Below are 25184 nucleotides of genomic sequence, written 5' to 3'. Positions count from 1 at the left end.
GATTTCACAAGGAATGTTTTGCAGGACCAGGGTTGGAGAACCCATGGCATACAACATTTGGGCGTAATATCACCTGTTGCGCAGTGAGAGCATGCTCCTCAAACAGTGGTTGATGTGTGGAGTAAAATAAGTGTCAGATTTATTTCTCAGCTAATCATGTTAAACAAATGTTCCGCTAGAAAACCCAAGTAGCTTAGTTGGAAAGCGCACAGCACCATGTCTTTACCCCTGCTTTCCTTCCCATTTAATAATGGAACATTCTAAATCAAAACTCATTTGGCATATTAGTAAAGACAAGATTAAAATGAAAAAAAAGAAGTCTGATGGGTGAAAATATGATCACTTGATGAGAGAACAGGCTGGAAGAAGAGGCCCTTCACTCTCTCTCACTCTGTGATTCTGACTATCTTTTATTCCATCCCTTGTTCTTACTCCCTTTCTGACCTCTCTCTAGTTCCCTCTGTATCTGACCTTTTTCTAGTTATCTCTGTATCTGACCTCTCTCTAGTTCCCTCTGTATCTGACCTCTCTCTAGTTCCCTCTGTATCTGACCTCTCTCTAGTTATCTCTGTATCTGACCTTTTTCTAGTTATCTCTGTATCTGACCTCTCTCTAGTTATCTCTGTATCTGACCTCTCTCTAGTTATCTCTGTATCTGACCTCTCTCTAGTTATCTCTGTATCTGACCTCTCTCTAGTTATCTCTGTATCTGACCTCTCTCTAGTTATCTCTGTATCTGACCTCTCTCTAGTTATCTCTGTATCTGATCTCTCTCTAGTTCCCTCTGTATCTGACCTCTCTCTAGTTCCCTCTGTTCTGACCTCTCTGTTATCTGATCTGACTCTCTCTAGTTCCCTCTGTATCTGACTGTTCCCTCTGTATCTGACCTCTCTCTAGTTCCCTCTGTATCTGAACTCTCTCTAGTTACCTCTGTATCTGACCTCTCTCTAGTTCCCTCTGTATCTGACCTCTCTCTAGTTCCCTCTGTATCTGACCTCTCTCTAGTTATCTCTCTGTATCTGACCTCTCTCTAGTTCCCTCTGTATCTGACCTCTCTCTAGTTCCCTCTGTATCTGACCTCTCTCTAGTTATCTCTGTATCTGAACTCTCTCTAGTTCCCTCTGTATCTGACCTCTCTCTAGTTCCCTCTGTATCTGACCTCTCTCTAGTTATCTCTGTATCTGAACTCTCTCTAGTTATCTCTGTATCTGAACTCTCTCTAGTTCCCTCTGTATCTGACCTCTCTCTAGTTCCCTCTGTATCTGAACTCTCTCTAGTTCCCTCTGTATCTGACCTCTCTCTAGTTCCCTCTGTATCTGACCTCTCTCTAGTTCCCTCTGTATCTGAACTCTCTCCCTCTGTATCTGTTCCCTCTGTATCTGACCTCTCTCTAGTTCCCTCTGTATCTGAACTCTCTAGTTCCCTCTGTATCTGAACTCTGACCTCTGTCTTAGTTGCTGGCATGCTCTCTCTCTGTATCTGAACTCTCTCTAGTTCCCTCTGTATCTGAACTCTCTCTAGTTCCCTCTGTCTTAATCTGTTGCTGGCATGCTCTCCTCTCTCTCTCTCTCTCTCTCTCTCTCTCTCTCTCTCTCTCTCTCTCTCTCTCTCTCTCTCTCTCTCTCTCTCTCTCTCTCTCTCTCTCTCTCTCTCTCTCTCTCTCTCTCTCTCTCTCTCTCTCTCTCTCTCTCTCTCTCTCTCTCTCTCTCTCTCTCTCTCTCTCTCTCTCTCTCTCTCTCTCTCTCTCTCTCTCTCTCGCTCCTTCTTTCTCTCTCTCTCTCTCTCTCTCTCTCTCTCTCTCTCTCTCTCTCTCTCTCTCTCTCTCTCTCTCCTTCTTTCTCTCTCTCTCTCATCATTTCAATGGTCTTTATTGGCATGTTAACATTGCCAAAGCAAGTGAAATAGATTATAAACAAAAGTGAAATAAACAATTAATTATGAACAGTAAACATTACACTCACAAAAGTTTCAAAAGAATAGAGACATGTTATATTATGGCTATGTACAGTATTTTACCAATGGCAAGATGGCGCCGACGAATATGGTAGCCTCGCCTCAAACTCATACACAACGTTATATGCTTCTTTTATAGTTTTTTTCCCCAGTGTTTTTCTCTAATTGTCTTACTCAGTTTGTTCTTGTGCATTACTTCATACATCCGGGTAGAACTATTGGTATATGAATCTCTGTGTACTCACCTTCCACCCGACCTTCCCGAATTCCCGGAGACGGCGGAACAATGGCCTCTTCGGTGAGGCTCCGTGTGTCCTGGGAGTCTTACCTGGGAGTCTTACCTGGGAGTCTTACCTAATGTTCAATCATTAGTGAATAAACTTGACAAACTCAGAGCAAGGATCTCCTTCCAGAGGGACATCCGATTCTGCAACGTACTCTGTTTTTCTGATACTTGGCTTTCCTCCGACATCCAAACAGATGATATTCAACCAAGGGGTTTTATAGTTCATCGAGTGGATAGGAAGCAGGCACTCTGGCGAGGACAACGGCGTAGGGCTTTGCTTTATGACCAATAGGTGGTGTGATGGGGGAAACTAACAGGAACTTGCTTATGCTCTTCTGACTTGGTACTTCTGATTCTTCTGATACTTGGTCATCAGATGTCACCCTTTTTTACCTTCCGACAGAGTTCTCCGAGATTTTCGCTACGGTTGTGTATGTAACTGAGAACTTGTTCACAACTTGCCTACCTGGTTAAATAAAGGTGAAATAAATAAATATCCTGCCCCAAGCTGACACCAAAAATGCTCGCATGGATCTTCATTGGATCTATCAACACATTGACTGTTCAACTTTTGGAAAATCTACTCATGAGCAATTCCACAGGCCTTTTTTCGACATTGGTATAAGACCCTCTCCCATCATTCTGTTGGAAAGTCAGACCACGACTATTTTGTTCCTCCTGCAAATAAAGAATCAAGAGGAACGTTCCGGTGCCAAAGATAGGGAATGTAACTGAACTGAATGACTAGGCTACCTGGGCGGCAGGTTGGACTAGTAACTGAACCCACTGTTCCTTGGCCATCATTGAAAATAAGAATTTGTTCTTAACTGACTTGCCTAGTTAAATAAAGGTAAAATAAAATGATCGACCTGTAGCACTCACTTCCATCATCATAAAGTGCTTTGAGAGGCTAGTCAAAGACCACATCACCTCCTCCCTCCCGACACACTCGACCCTCTCCAATTTGCTCACCGCCCCGACAGATCCAGGGATGACACAATCGACACTGACTTACACACTGTCCTCACCCATCTGGACAAGAGGAATGCATATGAGAGGATGCTGTTCATCGCCTACAGCTCGTCCTTCAATACAATCGTGCCCTCTAAGCTCACCACAAAGCTCACAGCCCTGGGACTGAACTCCTCCCTATGCAGCTGGGTCCTGGACCTCCTGATGGGCCGTCCCCATTTGGTGAAGGTAAGTGACATCAATTCCTCCACACTGGTCCTCAACACGAGAGCCCCACAAGGGTGCATCCTCAGCCCCCTCCGGTGCTCCCTGTATACCCACAACTGCGTGGCCTACCCTGCCTCCACCCCCCAATGGACATTAATTTACCCTGCCTTCACCCCTCAATGGACATTTATTTACCCTGCCTCCACCCCCCAATGGACATTGATTTACCCTGCCTCCACCCCCCAATGGACATTGATTTACCCTGCCTCCACCCCCCAATGGACATTGATTTACCCTGCCTCCACCCCCCCAATGGACATTTATTTACATTACACGCTTTCGACACATTGTGGAGTCCATGCCTCTACGTATTGAGGCTGTTCTGAGGGAAGGTGTTCATATATTATTATCATTTTGTATTATTGTTTCATTCACTTCCCTTTCCTTTTGACCTGCTTCAGAATGTCATTGTACCACGCTATTACATCTCAGACCCTGTGACTAATAATCTCTAATCTAATCTAAATAGTTGAAGTACAAAACAGAAAATAAATACATAGATAAATATAAGTTTTGTTTGTGCTTCACTGGTTGCCCTTTGCTTGTGGCAACAGGTCACACATCTTGATGCTGTGATGACACACTGTGGTATTTCACCTAATAGATATAAAATGTGATTTGTTTTCAAATTCTTTGTGGGTCTCTCTTTCTCTGTCTCTCCCTCTTCAGCTCTCTCGGTCTCTCTCTTTCTCTGTCTCTCCCTCTTCAGCTCTCTCTGTCTCTCTCTTTCTCTGTCTCTCCCTCGTCAGCTCTCTCGGTCTCTCTCTTTCTCTGTATCTCCCTCTTCAGCTCTCTCTGTCTCTCTCTTTCTCTGTCTCTCCCTCTTAAGCTCTCTCGGTCTCTCTCTTTCTCTGTCTCTCCCTCTTCAGCTCTCTCGGTCTCTCTCTTTCCCCCCTCTCTCTTTCTTCTACTCTCACTCTCTCCTTCCTATGCCAGCTCTGCCCTTGCTGCAGTCCGTGGGCCGCCACTTCCTCTTCCTGGCTGTCAACAGTGAGAGGTCATTTAGAGGGCAGCAGCTTAGGTGGAGGGCTAAGGCCAATAGTCCCTGTAGAGAAGGAACGGTCCCTGGCTTGTCAAAAGTAGTACACTATACAGGAAAAAGGGTGCCATTTGGGACGGAGACCCGGAAGTCCTGACTCGTATCTCATTGAAGCAATAGTAGAGTTGTTAGGAGGAGCACTGTGTCCCTGTGTCTCATTCCCAGTTCATTTATAATGTGATGAAAGGATTCTAGAGAAATGCGGTTTGAATTAATGTTTGAATCAATGCAGTTTATGTGTGGGAGGAATTCCTAGTGCAAGAGATGGAATACGTCTTAAATGGCACTTTGTTCCCCATATAGTGCACTAACTTTGAACAGAACCCTATGGTCCGTGATCAAAAGTAGTGCACTATAAAGGGAATGTGATGTCATTTGGGACACAACTATGCTATCTTGGATTCTCCACTAGGCTGTGAAATGATGGAGGCCACATTCAATGCTCCACTTTGACCACACCAGTGAGATGCAGAGGTACTCACGAGAGGGAATATTCACAGCAACGGAAGTGATGGATTCCACGATGTGGTCTACGTTTGTTGCTTAACATAAAACTATCAAAGCTGTTTTTCAAATTGGGTTCTTCTAGTACATTCAGAGATCCAACCAACCACCTACTGCAAGTCTCAGGCAGAAATGATACAGATGTTTTTGTTATTACGAATGCATCTTGGAATATTGTTCCATTGTTTATGTTGGTGGACTCTGGCCCAAATCCTACTGTTATCACACTGTGTTAGTGTCAGTCCAGTCTCCAACAGACCAAGTCTCCACCTGTTGTAGAGCTGTAGAGATACCTGAGCTAACCCAGAGTAGCTCGCCAATCAAACAGAAAATGTGTAACACTAAATGACCGTGAGACACTTTATATAGATGACCGTAAGGCTGCATTATCTTTCGAGGCTCTTTGGCCTAGTTTCAAGCCAAGATCCCAGGCAGTCACTCTAAGTGTGTCACTTTCTGTGCATCTCCGCAATGTAACGTTCAAGAGCACAATTACGCAATGCTTCGCTAACTCAAACCAAAGACACACTCTCGTCTCCATCCTTGGACGGTGGACCCCCATGACTTGTAGTTGTGTATTTACATTGCTATCCCTGACCTATAACTGAGCTGGATTAGCTCTGCTTATGATGGCCATTGATGGTCAATTAGCTGTAGGTATCACACAATTACATGTGATAACGCAGTAGAAACCAGTAGGGACTTTCCACCAGGCAGCACTAAGTAGCCTCAGGACTCTATTCCATGATACATCACTACATATCAATATTTATGCAGACAGTAGCACATCAACATCCTGACCAAGATTCCAACAGATTTGTAGTGAATTCCCATGAATAAATAAAAACAGAACAGTCTCAACAGTCAAATATTGCAGGATGTCCGCGGATATGCAGGAACAACACGCAGTATTTCAGTTCTCAATCGTCCACATCTTATGCGCCTCATTTATAAATCAGTTGGGACTGGGAGCATAACAGAGTTAAAGCCATAGGCTCTATTCCCTTATCTGTCCAGAATCAGATCCAGTGAGATTTGCTGTTTCATTGGCATAAACATACCCGTTCTTCTTCCAAGGGAAATCCCAGAAGGCTTTGTATTGTAAACAGAGCAGGTAGACTCCTATTACAGTTAGACTACATGGCATACAGTAGTACTACAACCTGTTTGTGAGTTGGCAGTAGTTGATTAAGCAAAGCCCCTGCATAAACAGACACTGAGTACACGAAACATTAAGGACACTGAGTACACGAAACATTAAGGACACTGAGTTCACAAAACATTAAGGACACTGAGTTCACAAAACATTAAGGACACTGAGTTCACAAAACATTAAGGACACTGAGTTCACAAACCATTAAAGACACCTGCACTTTCCATGACATAGACTGACCAGGTGAATCCAGGTGAAAGCTATTATCACTTATCGATGTCACTTGTTAAATCCACTTCAATCAGTGTAGATGTATAGGAGAAGACAGGTTGAAGAAGCCATGAGACAATAGAGACATGGATTGTGTATGTATGCCATTCAGAAAATGTCCATATGCACAAAAAACATATTTCTCTGAAATGTTATGCACAGATTTGTTTACATTTATGTTAGTGAGCATTTTTCCTTTGCTAACATAATCCATCCACCTGACAGGTGTGGCATATCAAGAAGCTGATTAAACAGCATGATCATTACACAGGTGCACATTGTGCTGGGGACAATAAAAGGCCACTCTTAAATAGTGCTGGGCGAAATGGCCAAAATATTATATCACGATATTTAATAAATAAATATATGTATTTTTTTTTTGAATAATAAAAGTTGTATATTTGCTTTATGAGTAGTTAGTGATCCCAGGGTGCTTTATGAGTAGTGAGTGATCCCAGGGTGCTTTATGAGTAGTTAGTGATCCCAGGGTGCTTTGTGAGTAGTGAGTGATCCCAGGGTGCTTTATGAGTAGTGAGTGATCCCAGGGTGCTTTATGAGTTGTTAGTGATCCCAGGGTGCTTTATGAGTAGTGAGTGATCCCAGGGTGCTTTATGAGTAGTGAGTGATCCCAGGGTGCTTTATGAGTAGTTAGTGATCCCAGGGTGCTTTATGAGTAGTGAGTGATCCCAGGGTGCTTTATGAGTAGTTAGTGATCCCAGGGTGCTTTATGAGTAGTTAGTGATCCCAGGGTGCTTTATGAGTAGTTAGTGATCCCAGGGTGCTTTATGAGTAGTGAGTGATCCCAGGGTGCTTTATGAGTAGTTAGTGATCCCAGGGTGCTTTATGAGTAGTTAGTGATCCCAGGGTGCTTTATGAGTAGTGAGTGATCCCAGGGTGCTTTATGAGTAGTTAGTGATCCCAGGGTGCTTTATGAGTAGTTAGTGATCCCAGGGTGCTTTATGAGTAGTTAGTGATCCCAGGGTGCTTTATGAGTAGTTAGTGATCCCAGGGTGCTTTATGAGTGGTGAGTGATCCCAGGGTGCTTTATGAGTAGTTAGTGATCCCAGGGTTCTTTATGAGTAGTTAGTGATCCCAGGGTGCTTTATGAGTAGTGAGTGATCCCAGGGTGCTTTATGAGTAGTGAGTGATCCCAGGGTGGCAACACACAGATTTCTAAGTGATTTGAATGAGTCTTTCTCCATTCTGATTGTTTTATACTGTTCAATTCAACCTCAACCCAAAATGATTTTTAGACATCTTGACCTTATTTTTTACCAAATGTTGCAGTTGCGATTTGACTTGCGCTTTAGAGCAAAACACTTGGGAGAACTTTCAGAATCATGGAAATAGATTGTTTATTCTAATAGTTAGAATACAATAGTCGGCACTTTGAATACAGTGTTGTTTGACATGACAACTAATAGAAATGCAAGAGAGGAGTTATTGTGACAGGGTAGGAACCAAAGTGTTGTGAAGTGTTCCCTAGGGGACACTATAATTGTTAAGAGTAAATGAGTGAAGAGGTGTGGAGTCAGGCGCAGAGAGCAAAGGATGTGGGAAAAACAACACGCTTTAATGTCCTGGAAACATAACATGTACAAAAGTGGAAACACAAATGAACAGAAATATAAACGGACAGCGTGAAACCCAAAATGCCAACAAAAATACACTCAAACAAGGAAACAGGAGAACAAGCCCGCACGAAACAGAAGCGGGCTGAACAGACTATATATAACCCTATCCTAACAACCAAACTAGAAACAGGTGCTACCAATTAGACAAAACTAAACGAACACAGAACGGATCGGCGATAGCTAGTAGACCGGCGACGACGACCGCCGAGCGCCACCCGAACAAGAAGGGGAGTCACCTTCGGTAATATTCGTGACAATAATCTTTGGCTACATTGTAGTGATGGGCATTCCGGCTCTTTTCTGTGAGCCGGCTCGTTTGGCTCCCAAACGGCTCTTTAAAAAAAACAGTTTGCGATCGTTTGACTATGATTGGTGTTAAAACAATTCTAATTAAATGATTAAATTAAATCATACTCTACCTTAACCACAGTGTATTTAAAAATGCATTGGTTTATGAAAAATAATGCTATTAAACATTTGCATTTATTAAAGTATAACTTTTTAATGTATATAAACAAAGTGCATATAAATGTAAAAATTAAAAACTAATACAATCTGAACAACATAATACTAGAATATTGCACCATATCAAAGAAAAATAAATAACAATGTGCAAAACTGCAGCATCCCACTTAAAACATTAAACTGGTCCCTCTTTTCTCTCCTTTATTACCATGTTATAACCAGCAGCACACAGCAATGCTGACCATATTTAGCTTTTATGAGAGATTTGCATTCAGAAATACAAGCTGCCTCACTTTCAAGGGGCTGATGCGGTTTCTTCTCTCAGTAATTATTTGTCCCGTTTTCGAGAAGACCCTCTCAGAGGGAACGGATGTGGCCACTATGCAGAGTCTCCCTGTCATGACTTTAGTAATCCGTGGGTAGACAGAGGCCTTGTTCTTCCACCAGCTCAGAGGATCTGCAGATCTTTGGAGGAGGGGCTCCTCCAAATAGGATCGGACCTCCATTATGGCATCTGCTGAGGGATTTCTTCGTGTGGCATCCCCAGTTGCTCTCTCGTCAAACAGCAGACGTTTGTGGCACTACTGCTGGTGCTTCTGCTCCATATCATTTACATTACATTTAAGTCATTTAGCAGACGCTCTTATCCAGAGCGACTTACAAACGATCCCTCTTCTTCCTGTTGCCCTGGCGCCTGAGCCAGGCTGTCCCTCCCTGCTGCTGAGGTTATTCTTTGAAGAGCCTGATCAATCGCTCTGGCATCACTGAAGGCTAACTTCTTAAACCTGGAGTCAAGTGCAGCAGGTTCTGATAGCACGTGATTATATTCCATTCTGTGGAACTTACTGTCCATTGGTGAACACAGGGTGTCCATCAACTCTGTCACATGTCCTGTGGTTACATTTGCTTCTCTCTGGTGGCTGGCTGTGATTCGCTGCAGACCCTCACACGGGAGTATCATTTTTGAGGCTGTCTCATAGCTAGAAAGAGAGAACAGTAACTTATTAGTTCAGGTTCATGTTTTGTCTACTGATACTACATTCTCATCTACTGCTCATATACATATATAATACTGGATTAAATAATGATGTAGTAATAACTGCTTACTGTACCTCTCTCCACTGATCTCCACAGTGACCCCTCCTCCACCACCTCCCATTCCTCTTGGGTCAGAGCATCAACAGGTGCATTGACAATGGCCAGGGTAGAGATGATGGCATCATTTGACTCAAGAAACCACTTTAACATATAAAATGTTGAATTCCACCTTGTAGTGCAGTCTTGTTTAGGCCTCAGCTCAGGCATCCCCATCTGACGTTGTGTAGACTTTAGTTTTCAGCACCTACTGTGCTCCTGTGGATGTATTCTACAGCTACTTTCACTTTGTCCACAGTGGGCTTCATCACCTTCAGAGCATCTCTTACAATCAAGTTGATTGTGTGGGCAAGACATGGATGATGGGTCCATTTTAAAATGTTCATGGCTTTGGTTATGTTAGCTGCATTGTCGCTAACACAACAGACCATTTTTCCATCTACTTGCCATTCTCTGGCCACTCTCAACAGTTCCTCTGCCAAGTTCTCTGAGGTGTCTGTTGCTGAACTCAAAGCAGTCAACTAGACATCGTAAAATCTTCAATGAAGTGACATGTAACTGACATGTAAGAAGTGGTTATCCTTGATGTCCAGCAGTCAGTGGTAAGACAAACTGCAGTAGCTTTTTGGACTTTTTCCCACACTGAAGCCTGTGTGCTCTTGTACAGTTGTGGAATAGGTGATTTGAAAGGGTTTTCCTGCTTGGTGTACATTGGATTTAGACCATTGCTGTAATTTCTAAAACCTCTGTCCTCCACGATCGAAAACGGCTGGAAATCGGTGGCAATCATTTTAGCCAATGCAGTATCAATGTGGCCTTGTTTTGCTACAGACATTGGCATAAACTGGTCCATAGAAGACTGTGTTGCTGTGGGTTACGGAGTAGGCCAACTTGACTGAGTGGATACATCTCCACGTGTGGAGGTTCTGGCTCCACCACTATCACTAGCAGGCCCACTAGTTTCTCGAAGCTCTGCTATAGCTAGCTTCACAGTTGGGTGCACAGTTCGCATGTGCCGGTGTAGGTTGTGCGTAGAACCGGCTTTATATGAGATTTTGTTTTGGCAAATTCTACACTGTGCTCTAACATTTGTCTACATTATTAAAATGATTCCAAATGCTGCTGTGCTTCTGACTAATTTTCCAGCTGTTGTTTCCACAGCTGTCCTTCCTCTCTCTCCTCGGCTGCTAAGTGTGTGACTGTGAGTGAGTTGGCTCGGCCCTTCCTCATGCATCCTTGGTTCATTGGTTGACACTGCTTGTCTTATTGACAGGAACAACAGGTGAGGCTGTTAGTCTGTGCAGACAGTCAGAACAAATGTGTGCGCTTGATCATTTAGGTCTATATTATTTTATTTATCTTTCGTTCTTTGAATTAGTTAACTGTATTCATTTAAATCTTTTGATTATTCAAATCTGAATGATTTTATATTTTTATAAATAGATTTGGCTCTTCTGATATGCGAGCCGACTCCCAACGTTCACCTACTTAGAGCCAACTTGTTCGCAAACGACCCATCACTACTACATTGAATGTTTCTCTTAGCTACATCATGTAGCAACATATTCTTGCTTCGCCTCTTTGATTTAGAAGATACTGTTACACAAACAACATGCTGATTCAGGTCTACACCATCACTGGTATTATCAGGCTGTACAGCTTGCTCTGACTCAATATATTTATTAGCTAGTTAGCGATTAGCATTAGCGGCTAACCAAATTTAGGCCCAACTTGCTAAGAAAAGACAAACTAGCTGTTTGCCGATGTAAGAAAGACAACCTAATAGTGTAATTATAGAACATTTTTATATCAAAACGTCTTAGGGATCAAATCCCGTTAACGGGATAGATTTGACAACATCCGGTGAAATGGCAGAGCGCCAAATTCATATTAAATTATTAGAAATATTTAACTTTCATACAATCACAAGTGCAATACACGAAATTAAAGCTTAACTTCTTAATCCAGCCACCGTGTCAGATTTCAAAAAGATTTTACGGCAAACCATGCTATTATCTGAGGACAGCAACCCATCAAACAAACACAGACAATCATATTTCATCCGCCAGGCACGACACAAAACTCAGAAATAACAATATAATTCATGCCTTACCTTTGACAAGCTTCTTCTGTTGGCACTCCAATATGTCCCTTAAAAATCACAAATGGTACTTTTGTTCGATTAATTTCGCCAAAATGTCCATTTATTTGGCGCGTTTGATCCAGAAAAACACCAGTTCCAACTCGCGCAACATGACTAGAAAGTTACCTGTATTCTTTGTCCAAACATTTCAAACAACTTTCCTAATACAACTTTAGGTATTTTTTCACGTAAATAATTGATCAAATTTAAGACGGGATAAACTGCGTTCAATAACAGATAAAAACAAAGTGGAACGAGCTTTCAGGTCGTGTGCCCCTAACAAACAATACACTAGACTCGACCCTTATTCTGAACAGCCCTACATCTTCATTACACATCGGAAAAACATCAACCAATTTCTAAAGACTGTTGACATCCAGGGGAAGCGATAGGAACTGCAAGCAAGTGCCTTAGAAATCTAGATCCCCATAGAAAAGTAATTGAAAAGAGAGTGACCTAAAACAAAAACATTTTCCTAGATGGTTTGTCCTCTGGGTTTCGCCTGCGAAATAAGTTATGTTATACTCACAGACATCATTCAAACAGTTTTAGAAACTTCAGAGTGTTTTCTATCCAAATATACTAATATTAAGCATATCCTAGCTTCTGGGCATGAGTAGCAGGCAGTTTACTTTGGGCACGCTTTTCACCCGGACGTGGAAATACCACCTCCTAGCATAGAGAGGTTAAGAAGCAAAGTAAAAACAGCATTGTTGTAATCAACATTGTTGCATGTGCTGCATTGACCATGCAGACTGAACGGAAGTGTCTCGTGGTTGAGCAGCAAAGAATGTGCTCCTTGAGTCACAGGAGGTAGAGCTAGGTCTGTGTGGAAAGCGGCATGGAGAGAGAGCGGAGAGAGATGACTCAAGTAGTGGAGTAAACTATAAAAATGTACGTTACACACGACATATCACATTTAACAAACCAAACATACAAATACCGGTATAGAAGGTAAAGTAAAAACCCAAACCGGTCCATGCATCAATACCGGTTTATTCTAAAATATCCTACTTTAAAATGTGCAATTTTGTCACACAACACTATGCCATAATTGAATTGGCATGCTAACTACAGGAATGTCCACCAGAGCTGTTGCCACATTGCTGAAAGTTCATTTCTCTAGCAACATCGTTTTAGAGATTTTGGTAGTGCGTCCAACCCGCCTCAGAACCACAGACCACGTGTAACCACGCCAGCCCAGGACCTCTACATCCGGCTTCTTCACCACAGACCACGTGTAACCACGCCAGCCCAGGACCTCTACATCCGGCTTCTTCACCACAGACCACGTGTAACCACGCCAGCCCAGGACCTCTACATCCGGCTTCTTCACCACAGACCACGTGTAACCACGCCAGCCCAGGACCTCTACATCCGGCTTTTTCACCTGCTGGATCATCTGAGATCAGCCACCCATACAGCTGATGAAACTGTGGGTTTGCACAAATCCGAGAATTTCTGCACAAAAGGTCAGAAACCGTCTCAGGGAAGCTCATCTGCATGCTCATCGTCTTGACCTGACTGCAGTTCAACTTCGTAAATTCAGTGGTCAAATGCTCACCTTTGATGTCCACTGGCACGCTGGAGAAGTGTGCTCTTCTTGGATGAATCCCAGTGTCAACTGTACCGTGTATGGTGTTGTGTGGGCGAGCTGTTTGCTGATGGCCCATTGTCATGCCATTTTTCTGCCGCCATCACCTGCATACTCACCAGACATGTCCCCCATTTAACTGAAACTGAAAACTGCTGTTCACAAATGCTCTCCATCCAACCTCACTGAGCTCGAGCTATTTTGCAAGAAGGAATGGGAAAAAAAATTCAGTCTCTCGATGTGCAAAACTGATAGAGACATACCCCAAGCAACTTACAGCTGTAATCGCAGCAAAAGGTGGCACTACAAAGTATTAACTTAAGGGGGCTGAATAATTTTGCACGCCCAATTTTTCAGTTTTTGATTTGTTAAATGACGGATCACCACCTCAAGCTGAACCTCGGCAAGACGGAGCTGCTCTTCCTGGGTGCAATAAGGCTATTTTGTGCTTACTTTTTTTTTTTGAACTATTTTGTGCTTACTTTTTTTTTTGGAACTTCGGCAAGACGGAGCTGCTCTTCCTCCCAATTTCCTCCCAACCCCAGGACAGCGGAGTCAATCACCACCTTCCGGAGACACCTGAAACCCCACCTCTTTAAGGAATACCTAGGATAGGATAAGTAATCCTTCTCACCCCCCCCTTTAAGATTTAGATGCACTATTGTAAAGTGACTGTTCTACTGGATGTCATAAGGTGAATGCACCAATTTGTAAGTCGCTCTGGATAAGAGCGTCTGCTAAATGACTTAAATGTAAATGTAAAATGTAAATGTTAAAAAAGTTTGAAATATCCAATAAATGTCGTTCGACTTCATGATTGTGTCCCACTTGTTGTTGATTCTTCACAAAAAAATACAGTTTTATATCTTTATCTTTGAAGCCTGAAATGTGGCAAAATGTCGCAAAGTTAGAACTGGGTGCAATAAGGCTATTTTGTGCTTACTTTTTTTTTGACTGCCCGTTCCATGATCTCGCCATCACGGTTGACAACTCCATTGTGTCCTCCTCCCAGAGCGCTAAGAACCTTGGCGTGATCCTGGACAACACCCTGTCGTTCTCAACTAACATCAAGGCGGTGGCCCGTTCCTGTAGGTTCATGCTCTACAACATCCGCAGAGTACGACCCTGCCTCACACAGGAAGCGGCGCAGGTCCTAATCCAGGCACTTGTCATCTCCCGTCTGGATTACTGCAACTCACTGTTGGCTGGGCTCCCTGCCTGTGCCATTAAACCCCTACAACTCATCCAGAACACCTCAGGCCGTCTGGTGTTCAACCTTCCCAAGTTCTTGCACGTCACCCCGCTCCTCCGCTCTCTCCACTGGCTTCCAGTTGAAGCTCGCATCCGCTACAAGACCATGGTGCTTGCCTACGGAGCTGTGAGGGGAACGGCACCTCAGTACCTCCAGGCTCTGATCAGGCCCTACACCCAAACAAGGGCACTGCGTTCATCCACCTCTGGCCTGCTCGCCTCCCTACCACTGAGGAAGTACAGTTCCCGCTCAGCTCAGTCAAAACTGTTCGCTGCTCTGGCCCCCCAATGGTGGAACAAACTCCCTCACGACGCCAGGACAGCGGAGTCAATCACCACCTTCCGGAGACACCTGAAACCCCACCTCTTTAAGGAATACCTAGGATAGGATAAAGTAATCCTTCTCACCCCCCCTTTAAAATATTTAGATGCACTATTGTAAAGTGGTTGTTCCACTGGATGTCATAAGGTGAATGCACCAATTTGTAAGTCTGGATAAGAGCGTCTGCTGGTAAATGTAAAATGTAAATGTTAAAAAAGTTTGAAATATCGTCTGCTTCAAATGATTCTTAAATGTTTTATATCTTTATCTTTGAAGCCTGAATGTAAATGTAAGTTCAAGGGGGCCGAATACTTTCGCAAGGCACTGTATATGTGAAGGATCAAAATCAAATCAAATTCATTTACATAGCCCGTCGTACATCTGCTGATATCTCAAAGTGCTGTACCGAAACCCAGCCTAAAACCCCAAACAGTAAGCAATGCAGGTGTAGAAGCACGGTGGCTAGGAAAAACTCCTAGGAAGTGACCTAAAGAGGAACCAGGCTATGAGGGGTGGCCAGTCCTCTTCTGGCTGTGCCGGGTGGAGATTATAACAGAACATGGCCAAGATGTTCAAATGTTCATAAATGACCAGCATGGTCAAATAATAGGTCTGGGACAGGTAGCATGTCCTGGTGAACAGGTCAGAATTCCATAGCCGCAGGCAGAACATTTGAAACTGGAGCAGCAGCACGGCCAGGTGGACTGGGGACAGCAAGGAGATGTGTCGTGCTGCATGAGGCAAATGGTGGTCACACCAGATACAGACTGATCTTCGGATCCACACCCCTACCTTTTAAGATATCTGTGACCAACAGATGCATATCTGTATTCCCATTCATGGGAAATCCATAGATTAGGGCCTAATACATGTATTTCAATTGACTGATTACTGTAACTCAGTAAAATCTTTGAGGTTGTTGCATGTTCCATTTATATTTTTGTTCAGTGTAGGTGCCAGGCTCAAGCACTGTAACGCTGCTGGGTTTTTCCACACTCAACAGTCTCCTGTGTCGATCAAGAATGGTCCAGCACCAAAAAGGAAATCCAGCCAACTTGACACAACACTGCATTGGAGTCAAAGTGGGCCAGCATCCCTGTGGAAAGTTTTAGACTCCTTGTAGAGTCCATTCCTCAACAAATTGAGGCTGTCCTGAGGGCAAAAGGGGGTTTACCTTAGTAGGGAGGTGTTCCTAATGTTTGGTATAGTCAGTTTATATTAGGAACTTTGATTGATACTGGTCCAATGTCTGGCCAGACCATACACCATATGCATATTAATGCATCTATACTGGGAAAGTTACGATGGGGGAACCGGATTTTCTTAATATTATTCACTGTGTTCTGTGTGTCCACTCGAATGGCAGTGGATTCCCTCTAATGGTGCGCTCATTCATTATTTAGAGCTCCTCTGTTTGCTTTTGTGAGTTTAGTGTAATAGATTGTCAAAGCCAAATGGAATCGCAATTGATCGACTTTCTCTGAGTAGAATGATATTTAGGAAGTAATTAATAATATGTTCATAATAGGTGTTCACTGATTTGGGGGTCAGTCAGAAAGTTAGACCTAAGTATGTGCTGTGTGTATGTGTGGTTGTTGCCTACGTGTTGCTAACCTAATTTTAGTTGGGTTGTGGTATTATAAGTATATAGGATATGTTCAAATGGCGAACCATTCAAAAACTCTGCAGGAGTTCGGATGACCTCCCGCTTTGCACTGTCTCCCGCTTTGCACAGTCTCTGATGTCAACTGTTTATTGTCACTAAAAGAAGCCATTCTCCCCATGAAATTAGTGTTATTAAGGAACTTCTGACCTGGAAAGTTGACACTGTATTTTCATTCTGTAATCCTGTTTGCATTTGGGAATGTCCTGTTTTGGAGGTTAAATGTATGTTAAACAGAGCCTTCATGTGGACTACACATAATGCATCGGTAATATCATTTTTGGAACTAGAAAGGCCTAAGTCTTTAAACTATTTTGTTATAGGTCTAAACACTGGGCTACACTTGACTATATTACTGTGTACTTTTCCATGATATGGTTTGATTGTTGTTCTTTCGTAACATCCATCGTTTCGATCATATTGTAGGCTAAATACTGTCCTTATCTATATTTGGCCACATATAAGCCATATTATAAAGTTACCATATAGACCTAGTGCTCTTTAAACATATTCATGTTTAATGTATGATTGATAGGCTTTGGTCCCACTCTTTGCCAATTAGTCACCTGCCCTAAATTGGCCCCCCGGTGGCTTGGTGCACCCAGCGTGTTGTCGTTCTCTGTGACCATTAACCCTTTGTGTGTACTTTTACCTCTGCACTTGTGGAAGGTGAGGGTTACGTGGGAGTTGAGCTGGGGTGGGGGGCGAGCAACACAATATCTGTACGGTAAAATAATTTGGGGAAAATAGAAGATATAACTTTGACTTTTCCACCATAAGGCCCAGTCCTGTCACCACTGTAACACAACCTTGCGCAGCAACACCACCTGTCTGGGGAGCTGCGCACTGTGAGTGGAGTGCTGAAAGATTTGTTTTTAGAAGAAATGCGCACAGATATGAAAGTTGGTCAAATTTATTCAAGTCTTCTAAAGTAAAACTTTGTCTTTGTGTTTCTTGGCTATTTACATTGTTTTGATGACACGGTAGGTTGATTTTCAAAGTTTGAGTTTGCTTCCACTGCTAGCAAAGATACATCATTGGCCTCTACTAGTGAGATTGTCACAGGCACAAATGAGGATTAGAGAGGCCTCATTACCCCTTAAAGGTGCAGCTGAATTTATTTTTCTCATCTGTGATATTTTGGTGAAAAGACAAAGGTCACAGAATTTTAAATTGAGTAATATATCACATTACTTCTTACTAGTAATACATTTCTTGTTTTAGAAGCATTTCTAAGCATGCTCATCTGTTTTTGTTGTAATTATGGCAAAACAACTATTTTGTTTGGTAAATAATCTGAGTGGCTGGTAGTTTCTGGCCAAAAATAGTTTCTGGCCCTGGTGGTGTTGATGAGTAGAAGTCTCATGCTGTGTCATGGTAGTAGAAATCTCATGCTGTTTCATGGTAGTAGAAGTCTCATGCTGTGTCATGGTAGTAGAAATCTCATGCTGTGTCATGGTAGTAGAAGTCTCATGCTGTGTCATGGTAGTAGAAATCTCATGCTGTTTCATGGGAGTAGAAGTCTCATGCTGTGTCATGGTAGTAGAAATCTCATGCTGTGTCATGGTAGTAGAAATCTCATGCTGTTTCATGGGAGTAGAAGTCTCATGCTGTGTCATGGTAGTAGAAATCTCATGCTGTGTCATGGTAGTAGAAATCTCATGCTGTGTCATGGTAGTAGAAATCTCATGCTGTGTCATGGTAGTAGAAATCCCATGCTGTGTCATGGTAGTAGAAATCTCATGCTGTGTCATGGTAGTAGAAATCTCATGCTGTGTCATGGGAATAGAAGTCTCATGCTGTGTCATGGTAGTAGAAGTCTCATGCTGTTTCATGGTAGTAGAAGTCTCATGCTGTGGCATGGTAGTAGAAGTCTCATGCTGTATCATGGTAGTAGAAGTCTCATGCTGTGGCATGGTAGTAGAAGTCTCATGCTGTATCATGGTAGTAGAAGTCTTATGGTATTAGAAGTCTCATGTTGTGTCATGGTAGTAGAAGTCTCATGCTGTATCATGGTAGTAGAAGTCTCATGCTGTGGCATGGTAGTAAAAGTCTCATGCTGTGGCATGGTAGTAGAACTCTCATGCTGTTTCATGGTAGTAGAAGTCTTATGGTATTAGAAGTCTCATGTTGTGTCATGGTAGTAGAAGTCTTATGGTTTTAGAAGTCTCATGTTGTGTCATGGTAGTAGAAGTCTCATGCTGTATCATGGTAGTAGAAGTCTTATGGTATTAGAAGTCTCATGTTGTATCATGGTAGTAGAAGTCTCATGCTGTATCATGGTAGTAAGTCTCATGCTGTGGCATGGTATAAAAGTCTCATGCTGTAAATGACTCAAATGCTGTTTCATGTAATGTCTTATGGTTTTAGAAGTCTCATGTTGTGTCATGGTAGTAGAAGTCTTATGGTTTTAGAAATCTCATGTTGTGTCATGGTAGTAGAAATCCCATGCTGTGTCATGGTAGTAGAAATCTTATGCTGTGTGTATCATGGTAGTAGAAATCCATGCTGTGTCATGGAGTAGAAATGGTCTAGAAATCCCATGCTAATGTAATGTAATGTCTAATGGTTTTAGAAGTCTCATGCTGTATCCTGGTAGTAGAAATCCCATGCTGTGTCATGGTAGTAGAAATCCCATGCTGTGTCATGGTAGTAGAAATCTCATGCTGTGTCATGGTAGTAGAAATCCCATGCTGTGTCATGGTAGTAGAAATGGTAGTAGAAATCCCATGCTGTGTCATGGTAGTAGAAATGGTAGTAGAAGTCTCATGCTGTATCCTGGTAGTAGAAGTCTCATGCTGTATCCTGGTAGTAGAAGTCTCATGCTGTGTCATGGTAGTAGAAATCCCATGCTGTGTCATGGTAGTAGAAATCTCATGCTGTGTCATGGTAGTAGAAATCTCATGCTGTTTCATGGGAGTAGAAATCTCATGCTGTGTCATGGTAGTAAAGTCTCATGCTGTGTCATGGTAGTAGAAATCTCATGCTGTGTCATGGTTGTAAAAGTCTCATGCTGTGTCATGGTAGTAGAAATCTCATGCTGTTTCATGGTTGTAAAAGTCTCATGCTGTGTCATGGTAGTAGGAGTCTCATGGTATTAGAAGTCTCATGCTGTGTCATGGGAGTAGAAGTCTCATGGTATTAGAAGTCTCATGCTGTGTCATGGTATTGAGTATTGCTCACTATCTGGGCCGTGATATTGACTGGCTCTTCCAATCGGTGTTATAGGGTTGAGTAGAGCTGCATTCTGCGTTACGGTGTTGAGTCAAGCTTCTAGCTCTTCTGCCGTTCATCGTTGTAAAAGCAATCTGCCTCATAGTTGTGGTTCTGTAAAGTGGTTACTCGTTGACATTGGGTCTTTCTTTGCCAAGGTTTGCATAGCAAAGGCTAGCTCAGGCCATCTTTTAGCCATATTCCCACAAATATGTGTTCATTTTTCTGAGGATGCATCTTTCCCTCATACAGCCCACACCCAGTCTGTATTTATCAGCGTGATTCCCTTTTCATCTGAGGATGTTTTTATGCAGTAACACAAATTATGCAGTTCCACTGGCTTAGTGGTCAAATTCTGTAAACCTAGGCTGGATCATCTTTTTAAAGGTCATTGTATTTGGTAGAAATCCTTCCAGAAGTTCTACACTTCAGCTGAATCTAGTAATAAATGGTTTGGCTGTTGAACACGTTGATGGTCTGGCTTTTTTATGGCGGTTTTGGAGCAGTGGCTTCTTCCTTGCTGAGCAGCCTTTCAGGTTATGTCGATATAGGACTCGTTTTACTGTGGATATAGATACTTTTGTACCTGTTTCGTCCAGCATCTTCACAAGGTCCTTTGCTGTTGTTCTGGGATTGATATGCACTTTTCGCACCAAAGTACGTTCATCTCTAGGAGACAGAACGCATCTCTTCCTGAGCGGTATGATGGCTGCGTGGTCCCATGGTCCCATGGTGTTTATACTTGCGTACTATTGTTTGTACAGATGAACGTGGTACCTTCAGGCGCTTGGAATTTGCTCCCAAGGATGAACCAGACTTGTGGAGGTCAACTTTTTTTTCCTGAGGTCTTGGCTACTTTCTTTTGATTTTCCCATGATGTCAAGCAAAGAGGCACTGAATTTGAAGGTAGGCCTGGAAATACATCCACAGGTACACCTCCAATTCACAGAAATAATGTCAATTAGTCTATCAGAAGATTCTAAAGCCATTCCATAATTTTCTCAACCCCAAAGAAAATCTTTGGAGGGAGTTGAAAGTCCGTGTTGCCCAGCAACAGCCCCAAAACATTATTGCTCTAGAGGAGATCTGCATGGAGGAATGGGCCAAAATACCAGCAACAGTATGTGAAAACCTTGTGAAGACTTACAGAAAACGTTTGACCTCTGTCATTGCCAACAAAGGGTATATAACAAAGTATTGAGATAAACTTTTGTTATTGACCAAATACTTATTTTCCACCATAATTTGCAAATAAATTCATTAAAAATCCCACAATGTGATTTTCTGGATTTTTTTTTGTCTCAATTTTTCTGTCATAGTTAAAGTGTAGCTGTGATGAAAGGCCTCTCATCTTTTTAAGTGGGAGAACTTGCACAATTGGTGGCTGACTAAATACTTTTTTGCCCCACTGTATATACCTGAGGCGTAAAATGTATTAGCATAGCCTATGTGTATGTTACGTTTGCTATGACATGCTGTGGCTGTGGTTTTTGAGTGTCTTATTGCCTATTGGTCCACATATTTCATTATAGTGATTATGTTCCACATACTCTATATAATATATATGTGTGTATGTAAACTTCCGACTTCAACTGTATATAGGTAGGAGCTACCGAATGTGATTTTGGACTAAACGGTTCTGGAGAACTACGGTAAGCTTCATAATGTAAAATAATGAGACAGGTCAAATGAAGATCGCAATCTGCTTCATCTTCTAACACATTGCACAAGTTGACTCTAGGTATTTACTTAAAGGGTTGCTACAAATATTAAAATATATTTAAAAACTTTAAATAAATACTTTCAACGGTATTGATGGTATTGAAAAACTCTATCCTGTTGCTTTTTCCAAATTCCCCGGTATACAGTATATATGGGATAGCGCCCAAGTCTAACACTTACGCCACTAAACATACCACCAGGGGTCTATTCACAGTCCCCAGTAAGACTAGCTGTTGCCATTGGAGTTGGCTAATGGGGATCCTAATAAATCTAAGCTTCAATGGATGTTTCTCAAATATTTTTATCAAACACATATTATCACGTTTTACATTTGTATCTATAGAGCATCCATGTAATCTTATTGATTGTGAGCTAAAAGGCAAAACGGATCCTACTCTGTCATGTTTGATACATACAGCCCCATATGTGTTTTGGAGGAGTTTAGCACCCAGTCCTCTGGCGTATTCACTTTGCTGCAAGTGGTGATGGAGAGCTCTGTCAAAACAGCTTACATTATTCAGCTTGCCTCCTTACCTCATTGCTCATGATTTGTAAGTGTGTTTATATTCACATCAGTACAGTATTGAGATTGTCTCCCCTCTATCCCTCCTTCCTCCATCCCTCCATCTCTGCCTCGGCTTTATTTTCACTCTGAGGTGGTGGTGGAGGAAACGCTACCCTTGCGTTGAGGATGCTACCCTTGCATTGGGGATTCTACCCCTGCGGTGAAGATGTTACTCTTGCAGTGTATATGCTACTCTTGAGGTGGAGATTTTACTCTTGAGGTGGAGATGCTACTCTTGAGGTGGAGATGCTACTCTTGAGGTGGAGATGCTACTCTTGAGGTGGAGATGCTACTCTTGAGGTGGAGATGCTACTCTTGAGGTGGAGATGCTACTCTTGAGGTGGAGATGCTACTCTTGAGGTGGAGATGCTACTCTTGAGGTGGAGATGCTACCCTTGAGGTGGAGATGCTACCCTTGAGGTGGAGATGCTACTCTTGAGGTGGAGATGCTACTCTTGCGGTGGAGATTCTTCTCTTGAGGTGGGGGATGCTACTCTTGCGGTGGGGGATGCTACTCTTGCGGTGGAGATGCTACTCTTGAGGTGGGAGATGCTACTCTTGAGGTGGGGGATGCTACTCTTGAGGTGGGGGATGCTACTCTTGAGGTGGGGGATGCTACTCTTGAGGTGGGGGATGCTACTCTTGAGGTGGGGGATGCTACTCTTGAGGTGGGGGATGCTACTCTTGAGGTGGGGGATGCTACTCTTGCGGTGGAGATGCTATTCTTGAGGTGGAGATGCTACTATTGAGGTGGAGATTCTACTCTTGAGGTGGAGGATGCTACTCTTGTGGTGGAGATGGTACTCTTGAGGTGGAGATGCTACTCTTGAGGTGGAGATGCTACTCTTGAGGTGGAGATTCTACTCTTGAGGTGGAGGATGCTACTCTTGTGGTGGAGATGGTACTCTTGAGGTGGAGATGCTACTCTTGAGGTGGAGATGCTACTCTGGAGGTGGAGATGCTACTCTTGAGGTGGGGGATGCTACTCTTGAGGTGGGGGATGCTACTCTTGAGGTGGAGATGCTACTCTTGAGGTGGAGATGCTACTCTTGAGGTGGAGATGCTACCCTTGAGGTGGAGATGCTACCCTTGAGGTGGAGATGCTACCCTTGAGGTGGAGATGCTACTCTTGAGGTGGAGATGCTACTCTTGCGGTGGAGATTCTTCTCTTGAGGTGGGGGATGCTACTCTTGCGGTGGGGGATGCTACTCTTGCGGTGGAGATGCTACTCTTGAGGTGGGAGATGCTACTCTTGAGGTGGGGGATGCTACTCTTGAGGTGGGGGATGCTACTCTTGAGGTGGGGGATGCTACTCTTGAGGTGGGGGATGCTACTCTTGAGGTGGGGGATGCTACTCTTGAGGTGGGGGATGCTACTCTTGCGGTGGAGATGCTATTCTTGAGGTGGAGATGCTACTATTGAGGTGGAGATTCTACTCTTGAGGTGGAGGATGCTACTCTTGTGGTGGAGATGGTACTCTTGAGGTGGAGATGCTACTCTTGAGGTGGAGATGCTACTCTTGAGGTGGAGATGCTACCCTTGAGGTGGAGATGCTACTCTTGAGGTGGAGATGCTACTCTTGCGGTGGAGATTCTTCTCTTGAGGTGGGGGATGCTACTCTTGCGGTGGGGGATGCTACTCTTGCGGTGGAGATGCTACTCTTGAGGTGGGAGATGCTACTCTTGAGGTGGGGATGCTACTCTTGAGGTGGGGGATGCTACTCTTGAGGTGGGGGATGCTACTCTTGAGGTGGGGGATGCTACTCTTGAGGTGGAGATGCTACTCTTGCGGTGGAGATTCTTCTCTTGAGGTGGGGGATGCTACTCTTGCGGTGGGGGATGCTACTCTTGCGGTGGAGATGCTACTCTTGAGGTGGGAGATGCTACTCTTGAGGTGGGGGATGCTACTCTTGAGGTGGGGGATGCTACTCTTGAGGTGGGGATGCTACTCTTGAGGTGGGGGATGCTACTCTTGAGGTGGGGGATGCTACTCTTGAGGTGGGGGATGCTACTCTTGAGGTGGGGGATGCTACTCTTGCGGTGGAGATGCTATTCTTGAGGTGGAGATGCTACTATTGAGGTGGAGATTCTACTCTTGAGGTGGAGGATGCTACTCTTGTGGTGGAGATGGTACTCTTGAGGTGGAGATGCTACTCTTGAGGTGGAGATGCTACTCTTGAGGTGGAGATGCTACTCTTGAGGTGGAGATGCTACTCTTGAGGTGGAGATGCTACTCTTGAGGTGGAGATGCTACTCTGGAGGTGGAGATGCTACTCTGGAGGTGGAGATGCTACTCTTGAGGTGGGGGATGCTACTCTTGAGGTGGGGGATGCTACTCTTGAGGTGGGGGATGCTACTCTTGAGGTGGGGGATGCTACTCTTGAGGTGGGGGATGCTACTCTTGAGGTGGGGGATGCTACTCTTGAGGTGGGGGATGCTACTCTTGAGGTGGGGGATGCTACTCTTGAGGTGGGGGATGCTACTCTTGAGGTGGGGGATGCTACTCTTGAGGTGGGGGATGCTACTCTTGAGGTGGGGGATGCTACTCTTGCGGTGGAGGATGCTACTCTTGCGGTGGAGGATGCTACTCTTGCGGTGGAGGATGCTACTCTTGCGGTGGAGGATATTACTCTTGTGGTAGAAATGCTACTCTTGCGATGGAGGATGCTACTCTTGTGGTAGAAATGCTACTCGTGCGGTGGAGGATGCTACTCTTGTGGTAGAAATGCTACTCATGCGGTGGAGGATGCAACTCTTGAGGTGGAGATGCTACTCTTGAGGTGGAGATGCTACTCTTGAGGTGGAGATGCTACTCTTTAGGTGGAGATGCTACTCTTGAGGTGGGGGATGCTACTCTTGAGGTGGGGGATGCTACTCTTGAGGTGGGGGATGCTACTCTTGAGGTGGGGGATGCTACTCTTGCGGTAGAAATGCTACTCTTGCGATGGAGGATGCTACTCTTGTGGTAGAAATGCTACTCGTGCGGTGGAGGATGCTACTCTTGTGGTAGAAATGCTACTCGTGCGGTGGAGGATGCAACTCTTGAGGTGGAGATGCTACTCTTGAGGTGGAGA

General features: G+C 43.7%; 1 protein-coding gene across 5 annotated transcripts in view; it reads left to right on the top strand.

Annotated features, from left to right (window-relative positions):
- LOC124027074 (vitamin D3 receptor B-like) overlaps nt 1-25184 on the top strand; it is a 108251-nt gene that overhangs the window by 18186 nt on the left and 64881 nt on the right. The window contains exon 2 of one of the 5 annotated variants that reach the window (XM_046339644.1): nt 10800-10920. The exons of the other annotated variants lie outside the window; for them this stretch is intronic. The gene's annotated coding sequence lies outside the window, so the exon portion shown is untranslated. The remainder of the gene's footprint in view (nt 1-10799; nt 10921-25184) is intronic. 5 annotated transcript variants of the gene reach the window in all.

The sequence above is a fragment of the Oncorhynchus gorbuscha genome, linkage group LG03 (assembly GCF_021184085.1).
Source record: "Oncorhynchus gorbuscha isolate QuinsamMale2020 ecotype Even-year linkage group LG03, OgorEven_v1.0, whole genome shotgun sequence".
NCBI lineage: Eukaryota > Metazoa > Chordata > Actinopteri > Salmoniformes > Salmonidae > Oncorhynchus > Oncorhynchus gorbuscha.
The sequence above is the reverse complement of the archived record's forward strand: the minus strand, read 5'-3'. Positions and strand labels throughout refer to the sequence as shown.